General features: G+C 47.0%; 1 protein-coding gene across 5 annotated transcripts in view; it reads left to right on the top strand.

Moving 5' to 3' along the window:
* The first annotated feature begins 833 nt into the window (after positions 1 to 833).
* CYLD (CYLD lysine 63 deubiquitinase) overlaps positions 834 to 9,060 on the top strand; it is a 50,105-nt gene continuing 41,878 nt past the window's right edge. For 3 of the 5 annotated variants that reach the window (XM_038753662.1, XM_038753661.1, XM_038753658.1), the window contains exons 1-2: positions 1,127 to 1,206; positions 2,420 to 2,539. The gene's annotated coding sequence lies outside the window, so the exon portion shown is untranslated. Of the gene's footprint in view, positions 910 to 1,126; positions 1,207 to 2,419; positions 2,540 to 5,303; positions 5,364 to 9,060 lie in introns of those variants that run through there. The other 2 variants (XM_038753660.1, XM_038753659.1) reach the window with 2 other exon arrangements.

Below are 9,060 nucleotides of genomic sequence, written 5' to 3'. Positions count from 1 at the left end.
CAAAGGAATGAGGAAGATGCATAAATACAGGGGATAAATTATGCAGGGAATAAACTCTTGCAGGGAATGGTGAATTCCGAGGAGCGGCATGGAGAAAACGGCCTGTGTCCACCCCTGTTTGAAAGCCTGAGAGGCGAGGCTTCAGGAGAAAGCCAGCTGAAGGTTGGAAATATCTGGACCCGGTAACTCCGTGATCAAATCCAGAGGAAAATGGTCCAAGTCTCACTTCTGGCCCCAGGGCGCGGGGGCTCATGGGAGTGAGCCACTGTTTTGTTTTGTTCTCTGTCTCCCCCCTTCTAGACTGTGAGCCCACTGTTGGGTAGGGACCGTCTCTATATGTTGCCAACTTGTACTTCCCAAGCGCTTAGTACAGTGCTCTGCACCCATTAAGCGCTCAATAAATACGATTGATTGATTGATTGATTGATTGATTGGGGTGTGATTGGAGGCGGCGGGCCTGCCCCCTTCCCCACAGCCCAGCTGGGTAGGCGTTTGACAGCTCTCGCTGGGGGCGGGGGGAGAAAGCGGGCTGTCCCTCAGGCAGCCAATGGCGAGGAGGCGTTTCGCCTACGTCACCTGATTGACAGCCCTCCCCCCTCCCTTTGGTTCGACCGAGCTTGACGGCGCGGAAAGTCCCTTCGGCGGAGGAGGGCGCTGCCATTGGAGGCAGCGCTGTCAGGGCGCGGGCCAATCGGAGTTGAGCGTAGGCGGGTCCTCGGGCCGCGGTTGGCCGGGACGGCGCGGCTCCGGCAGCAGGTTCGGTTGAGCGCAGGGGGCTGGGGGTAGGGGGGGGGGTGCCCAGGCAGGCAGGCAGGCAGCCGCCTTCTCCTGAGGTAAATAGGGGGGGACCGAGGCGGGCGAGGATCGAGGCGAGCCGCCGGGGGAGGCGGAGGGACCCGCGGCTCCGCGGTGAGTGGGGCGAGGGCAGCGCCGGGGAGGGCAGCAAGGCCACGGTCCTCCCCGGCCCCCCATCGGGTCCGTTATCTGCGTCTCCCGCCCCTCCCCTATCATCCCCTCCCCCCCCGCCCGCCCCGCCGGGATGGTGCGCCCCCTGTGACGTCACAGTCGGGGGTTTCCCCCGCCCCGCCTCCTCCTCCTCCTCCCGGGCCACGCCCCCTGCAGGCCGGGCCGGGGGTGTGTGTGGAAATCCCAACCCCCCTGACAGGAATGGGCACCCGTTCACTGCTGAGGGGGAACTGGCCTTTGGTGAGCTCATTCCTCCTGCCTGGACGTCAGGAGTTGGGGTGGGGGGGGGTGTGTGGAGAAGAAGTGGTGGAGAGACCCATTTTACAGATGGGGCAGCTGAGGCCTTGAGGCCCTGACCAGAGGAGGCCCGGATGCCCTGACACAAGAGGAGGCCCTGGCCAGAGGAGGCCCTGAGGCCTTGACCAGAGCAGGCCTGGACACCTTCACCAGAGTAGGCCCAGATGCCTTGACCAGAGGAGGCCCTGAGGCCGTGACCAGAGGAGGCCCTGAGGCCTTGGCCAGAGTAGGCCCGGACGCCTTGGCCAGAGTAGGACTGGACGCCTTGGCCAGTGCAGGCCCGGATGCCTTGACCAGAGGAGGCCCTGACCCGAGGAGGCCCTGAGGCCTTGACCAGAGGAGGCCCTGAGGCAGACACCTTGACCAGAGCAGGCCCGGATGCCTTGACCAGAGCAGGCCCGGATGCTTTGACCAGAGCAGGCCCGGACGCCTTGACCAGATCAGGCCCGGACGCCTTGACCAGATCAGGCCCGGACGCCTTGACCAGATCAGGCCCGGATGCCTTGGCCAGAGCAGGCCCAGATACCTTGGCCAGAGCAGGCCCGGAAAGCTTGACCAGAGTAGGCCCAGACACCTTGACCAGAGGAGGCCCTGAGGCCTTGACCAGAGGAGGCCCGGATGCCTTGGCCAGTGCAGGCCCGGACGCCTTGACCAGAACAGGCCCAGACAGCTTGACCAGAGGAGGCCCTGAGGCCTTGACCAGAGGAGGCCCTGAGGTGGACACTTTGACCAGAGCAGGCCCGGACGCCTTGACCAGAGCAGGCCCGGATGCCTTGGCCAGAGCAGACCCGGGTGCCTTGAGCAGAGCAGGCCCAGAAGCCATGACCAGAGCAGGCTTAGCAGCCTGCCCCTCCTAGACCACTCTACTCTGGCGCTGGGACTCCTGGGTCTCTGCTGTCTCCCCCCCCCCCCCCCCCCCCCACCCCCCAAGAAGAAGAGTTTGCAGGGAGGGAGAGTGTCTCTCCCCCCCACCCCCCCCAAGAAGAGTTTGCTGGGAGGGAGAGTGGGGTGCACAAATCCTACCTTTGGGGACTGACTTGCTTTGCCCTGTTTCAGTTCTCCCAGCATCCGCGTGAGGATTTTAGAACACCTGTGAGTTTTACTGTTCAGGGGTGTTCCGTTAGACGTCCAGGTGTTATTATTATTTTTTCTTTAGTTTTAAAGGTCTGATAAATGAACAGCCATCTGCCACCAAGAAACCGGATTCAGTCATTCCTCGGCTCGTGTGGCTACTGATAACTTGTGGCTATAGATTCCTCTGGGGAAGACAACTCGGGTGAGAATCTCAAATGCTCTTGGAAGGTGGTTTATTTACCCTCCCTAGAAGTTGCGCTGTCAGCCCGTTTCTAAACAGTGAGCCTGTTGTTGGGTAGGGACCGTCTCTATATGTTGCTGATTTGTGCTTCCCAAGCGCTTAGTACGGTGCTCTGCACACAGTAAGTGCTCAATAACTATGATTGAATGAATGAATTAACTCAGGTTCTTAGCTGTTCTAGCAAATTCTGAAAAGGAGCTGTTCCTCTTGTAGGCATCAATCCCTAGGAAAAAATGAAGGGTGTGGGTGGGCTGGAGAGCCCAAGAGTTGATTATTTTCTTGCAATTCTTCCCCCCCGCCCTTCAACGCACACCCCAGGTTAAATTAATGGCCTTAATAGGGCATAAGTATTAGCCTGCCATTCTCAAGAATGTAAGTGGGTGGATTGGAGCTAGTACATAATCAGGGGGATATGCTGTTCTTGAAATGTTTATTGAAGCCCTGAAAACCATTTCCTTATGTTCCGTCCACAAAATCCTGCAGTGTTCTTGTCAACATGACCCTCACTTGAATGGAAGCTACTTTTTGACAAGACCTGGGCATTTAACTTAAAAAAAAAAAAAGCCTATCATAACCCGACTTTCTTCTCTTTGCCAGAATCATTTGTTAAAACCGCAGTTATAGTTGAAGGCAAGAAAAATGAGAGGGAGAAGCAGAATGACATCATAGCAAGACCTTTACTCTGATCATCTTACACTATCTGGATTCTTGTATATGAGAAGTTCTTACCATTGTAATGCAAAATGAAAATCTGTAGGCTTTTCATGCCCCACATAAATTGAGGATCTAAAAACAGATTATCATTATCATTGCCTTCAAAATTGAACTGTATTGTTTCATTGGTACAGCAATTTTGACCTAGCACTTGGCAGATTAACATTATTAGAAAACTCTCACAAGGATTGTGAAATGAACATTGTATTTGAAAGTGGGCGAAGAGGTACAGATGGAGTTTTTGCCCTAGTTGGACAGTATCTGGAGGAAGTTCTCTGCAAAAAATGAAGTCATGGTTTGTAGTGATTGATGGGGAAATGGAATCCCCGCCTTCAGTTTAGCTCATATAGGAGCAAACGACAATTGAGATATGTGCGTAATATCTAGCGGATTTTAAACTCTCCCTACTGAGATTGGAAATTAAATATCAGACATGACATAGCAGGGACTGAAAGTATAAATGGACTCAGAGTGTTAAAAGGGATTAGACTAAGAAATTTCCAGGTGCCTTTCCAGTCTGATGAGACCAGATATTATGCATGTTGTGGGGAGAAGTAAGACATTTCAAGTCGTGGGGGCAAAGTCTGGGAGACTCCGACTTACAGTGAATGAGGCGAATGCCACAGGCTTGGTTGGGGCTTGGCGCAACATCAGAGACAAGTCTACTCCTGGGTACTTCTGCTGGCCAGGGGCAGCTTAGTGCCCGGGCCTCATTGAACCCTAAGGTTGAAAGAACAGCATTCTCTTTGGAGTAATTCCAGCCGGATTGGGCATCCTGGCACTTATTATTTTACCAGTGCCCTGCTCCGGACCATCCGCTTCTCTTGCCGAACATAGCTGTACTTTGAGCAGTTTGGCTGGGTCATGTAAGCATAAGGACTCGCCTCCTTCTGTGGAAGGGTGATCTAGTTTACTTTCTTGTCTTTTTCTTTCTATATACATGGTTATATGGTATAGGCATGTACTATATGCTATAAAAAAAGTGTGTGTGTGTGTGTGCACATGCACACTTTTTAAAAAAACTTAAACATTTAAAAAAATTTAAAAAAATGTGGAAGTGCCCACATTCTGGTCCCAAACTGACAGGACAAAGCAAACCTTTAGCATCAACCAAATACTTGCAAGGAAGAATATCAGTGGAAAATGCTTATCCCTTTGGAAAAACCTGCTCCATTAACCTATCCCCTTAATAAGTCTGCCTGATTGAACTAAATCATTTTGGACTTGTTAGCCTCTGGTCCTCTTCTCATATCCTGTTGTTTTCACAGACCCTGGAGTCCCCAGAAGGCAGCCCTGAGACACCACTACTTTGGGTCTAGGAGACCCTAATCCATCAATCAGTGGCCTTTCTTGAGCGCTTACAGCATACAGAGCACTGTACTAAGCATTTGGGAGGGTACAATACAACAGAATTGCTAGGCACATTGCCTGCCCACAAGGAGCTTACAGTCTAGATGGGGAGACAGACATTAAAGTCAATCAGGAGGTAGGCAGGGGGTGGCCATCACATAACTAAATTTTATCATCATGTTCATAGATAAGGCCAAGAACAGTCACGCTGTTAAGAAACAGGAGGATTTGAGGCTTGAAAAATTGTTTAAATGAGCATTGGGTTCTTCCGTGCAGATGAGGCCCTAGGTGTGGTTGTCCAGCTGAAAACTGTTTAAATATAGGAGTGGCTAGCTTTGATTCCTGCCTGGAACAGTCCTTGGCAAGTTGATTTTCATCTTGCCAGTTCTCTGAATAGGGATCCTGTGCCACCTATTCCCCCCACCTTCTCTCTCATCCTCCCCTCCAAAATGGTGTTCTATCTGAGGTACTGGAAGAGGCACATTTTATCTTACCAACCTGATTTGTAGTCAGTCTAGGGCAAGGCAGTTTTATTCTATTTTATATTCTTTCTGAACTCCGATAATGAGTGGAAAACCTCCAGTACTTTCTAAAACAGTATATCCCAGGAGATGGAGGAAGTTCTTGAATTCCAACCTCTCGTTTGTTTTTCCATGTGAAGTGATTCCTGTGACTATGCAGATTGGGGCAGGAAAGAGCATTGAGAAGACATTCTCACTAGGTGAGCCATTGTGACTGGAATAGTATCCATATTTTTAGCCACATGAATGATTCAGCCACTTGTAATGACCTGTTGATTTCTCCTCTTTTACTGGGATTCATCTGTTAGAGCAGACTGATGATTCTGTTGCAATTTGTCTTATAAACATATTATTGTTTTTGAGCCATTTCAAATTCTGTACCGTATTATGACAGTGGTTGATAGTAAGTCTTTCAAACCTGGGTTTTCCTTTAATTCTTTATTAGGGTGCCCAGATGCTGCCCAGTAAGATGTTTTACCTGACGACAGATATAGCACTTTGTGCATTTATATTCTCTGCTTGCTCAGCATAAGAAACTCCTTTTCTCTTAGTTTAATTTTAATCTATAGTCTCTGGAGTTTTAGTCCTAAAGTATCCTTAAGGCGCAAGTAACTATTACTTCATGAATTGAAACTCCCAAGCTATACAAACTCCGCAAAAACCGCATGTGGCCTTTTCTTCTTAAATATAATCTATCGGATAGGCAGCACATCCTGTAATGCTAAATTTATGGTGTAGCTTCAAAGCTTCCATAGTAGCGCTACTTCAGTTGTCAGAATATTACTTGAAGAGCGGGAAAAGACTTTAAAGTCATCTTCTCCAATCCCTCCTCCTTTTTAGGGAAATTAGAGTGAACCATATCGTTTTCTTGAAAAGCTCTCTAAGATGAAGACTTTAGCAAGGTGTTCACTGAAGCCAATCAGTCAATCGTATTAATTGAGTGCTTACTGTGTGCAGAGCACTGTACTAAGCACTTAGGAAAATACAGTATAACAGACAGATTCCCTGCCCACAACAAGCTTACAGTCTAGAGACAGACATTAATGTAAATAAATTACAGAAATGAACATAAGTGGTGTTGGGCTGGGAGTAGGGATGATTAAAGGGATCAAGTCAGGGTGACACCACAGGGAGTGGAAGAAAAAGAAAAGAGACTTAGTTAGGGAAGGCCTCTTGGAGGAGATGTGCCTTCATTAAGTCTATGAAGGAGGGGAGAGTAATTGTCTGTTGGATATGAGGAAGGAGGACATTGTTGGCCAGAGGCAGGACGTGGGCGAGAGGTCGGCGGCGAGACAGATAAGCTTGAGGTATAGTGAGAAGAGTAGCATTCGAGGAGTGAAGTGTGTGGGCTGGGTTGTAGGAGGAGAGCAGTGAGGGGAGGTAAGAGGGGGCAAGGTGATTGACTGCTTTAAATTCATTAATAAGGAGTTTCTGTTTGATGCGGAAGTGGATGGACAACCACTGGAGGTTCTCGAGGAGTGGGGAAACATGGCCTGAATGTTGTTGCAGAAAAATGATTTGGGAAGCAGAGTGAAGTATGGACTGGAGTGGGGAGAGACAGGAGACAGAGAGGTCAGCAAGGGATAAGATATTCGATTAACATTTAGCAGTGCGGATGGAGAGGAAAGGGCGGATTTTAGCAGTGTTGTGAAGGTCACAACCTGTCATTGGGAAGTTTGTTTCTAATTGTTATAATAATAATGAAGCTGTTTATTATGTACTTCCTATGTGCCAAGCACTGTGTCAAGCACTGCATTAGATACAAGATAATCAGGTTGGACACAGTCCCTGTCCCACTTGGCCCTCACAGTGCTAGAGGGCAAGACATGGATATTTTATCCCCAGTTTACTTATGAAGAAACTGAGGCTGAGTTAAGTGCTTTGCTTAAGGTCCACTAGCTGGCAAGTGGCAGGGCTGGGACAAGATCCCTAATCTCCTCACTTTCATTTCCCTGTTAATTTCACTAGGCCGTGCTCTGTCCTCATCATATATTTATTAAGAATTTGCTATGTGCCAAGCACTGTACTTAGCAGTGGGGTAAATATAGACCTAGTCTCTGCCCCACAAGAGGTTCATGATTTAAGTGAGAGTAAGATAGACACATAGAGAAGCCGTGTGGCCTAGTGGGCCAGCAGTCAGAAAGACCTGGTACCTTCTCCTGGCTCTGCCACTTTTCTGCTGTGTGACCTTGGCCAAGTCACTTCACTTCTCTGTGCCTCAGTAACCTCATCCATCAAATGGGGCTTAGGACTGTGAGCCCCATGTGTGACAGGGACAGCGTCCAACCCGATTTGCTTGTATCGATCCCAGCATTTTGTACAGCCTGGCACATATCACCATTACCATAATTATTACTAGTATTATTTTTTGGTGACATTAACAAATTCCCCTTCTAGCCTTCTCTTCAGGCAAAATAGACTTTCTCACCAGCCTTCCCTCCCCCAGAATATGTCTTTTTAAAATTCCTAGAACAAGAAGTCTTATTAATGAGCAATAAGAAAACAGTGCAAAAGTGTCCCAATGAATTCAAATGTATTTTTAAATGGAATCAGTTGATTTTCAATTTTGAATTGGGATCCAAGTTATTCACATAAAATTCTGTGATGAGTGGGCGTTTGCCTTCAGCATGTTTAATAGGCAGGCAAAACACAGTTTTCTGATTTAATGAAGATTTACAATTTATAGAAAACTACACAAAGCTCAGCCAATACGTGCCTTTTAAAATGAAAATGTGGATGGAAATACAATGATCTTATATATTAGCCAAAACATTTAAAAAATTCTTTTAAGGAAAACAGTCCCTCTAGACCTTAAGCTCCTCCTTTAGACTGTAAACGACTTGTGATCAGGAATCATGCCTCTCAATTCTATTGTATTCATTCATTCAATCGTATTTATTAAGCGCTTACTGTGTGCAGAGCACTGGACTAAGTGCTTGGAAAGTACAAGTCAGCAACATATAGAGATGGTCCCTACCCAACAACGGGTAGAGTGGTCTACACAAAGTACTCAGCACACACCCTGGATAGATTACAGTGCTGGATTTTACTTGACATTTTATTACTATTTTTAAAAATGTGGTTTTGCCAGCATGATAAAAACAGATCTTCAAATGCAGTAGTGGGGCTACCAGTTCCTGCTGTTACACAGAATGAGAAATTTAGATCTTTGTTCCCCAAAATAAAGTTGAAACAAATACAGTCCTGTATTCAGAAGCCTGAATGGAAGCATTATTTGAATGGATTATGTATAGGAATCATTGTTTCCCTTTGGGAAATTAATTTATCAAGACTGCTAGTTTGAAAAAGTGTGATGTTTCTAATTTATAAACCCCTTTGTGTTTTCTCACACAAAGTTTAGTGTGTTGATTTATATTTTATGTCAATAAAAAGATTGACAATAGAAATTGCCGTCTGTGGCTTTTAGAAATGCAGTGCCTAGTGTAGTAGGTTATCAAGACATCTAGGGTTTCACATTTTAGAGTTGGGGGAGGGAACCGAATTGAGTGATGGGTAGAATAATACAAAAAAAACCAACCCTAAGTGGTAAAGGCAAAAACCAAGGAAGAGTTGTGACAGCGAAAAGGGTATGAATAAGGAAATGATACCAATGAAATGGATGTAGAATGTCCCAGTGACCAAAACACAGCTTGGGGTAGAATTTAGGCCAAGTGAGTTGAGGAATTTCATTAGTTCTAAATGCTGAAGCACAAATAATATAAAACTCCTACATTTCTTCACTCTTCACTGAGCCATAAAGGGATTTGGGAGTGCATAGATCTTTGAATTTTTCCTATTTCGTGTCCACATTTTTCATCTGTAGTTTGAAAATGAAATTTGTTCATTTTAAGTAAAAGTCTCTTGAACTAGAAGTTTTACTTCGCTTTCTTCCTCTTT

Source organism: Tachyglossus aculeatus, chromosome 11 (assembly GCF_015852505.1).
Source record: "Tachyglossus aculeatus isolate mTacAcu1 chromosome 11, mTacAcu1.pri, whole genome shotgun sequence".
Taxonomy (NCBI): domain Eukaryota; kingdom Metazoa; phylum Chordata; class Mammalia; order Monotremata; family Tachyglossidae; genus Tachyglossus; species Tachyglossus aculeatus.
The sequence above is the reverse complement of the archived record's forward strand: the minus strand, read 5'-3'. Positions and strand labels throughout refer to the sequence as shown.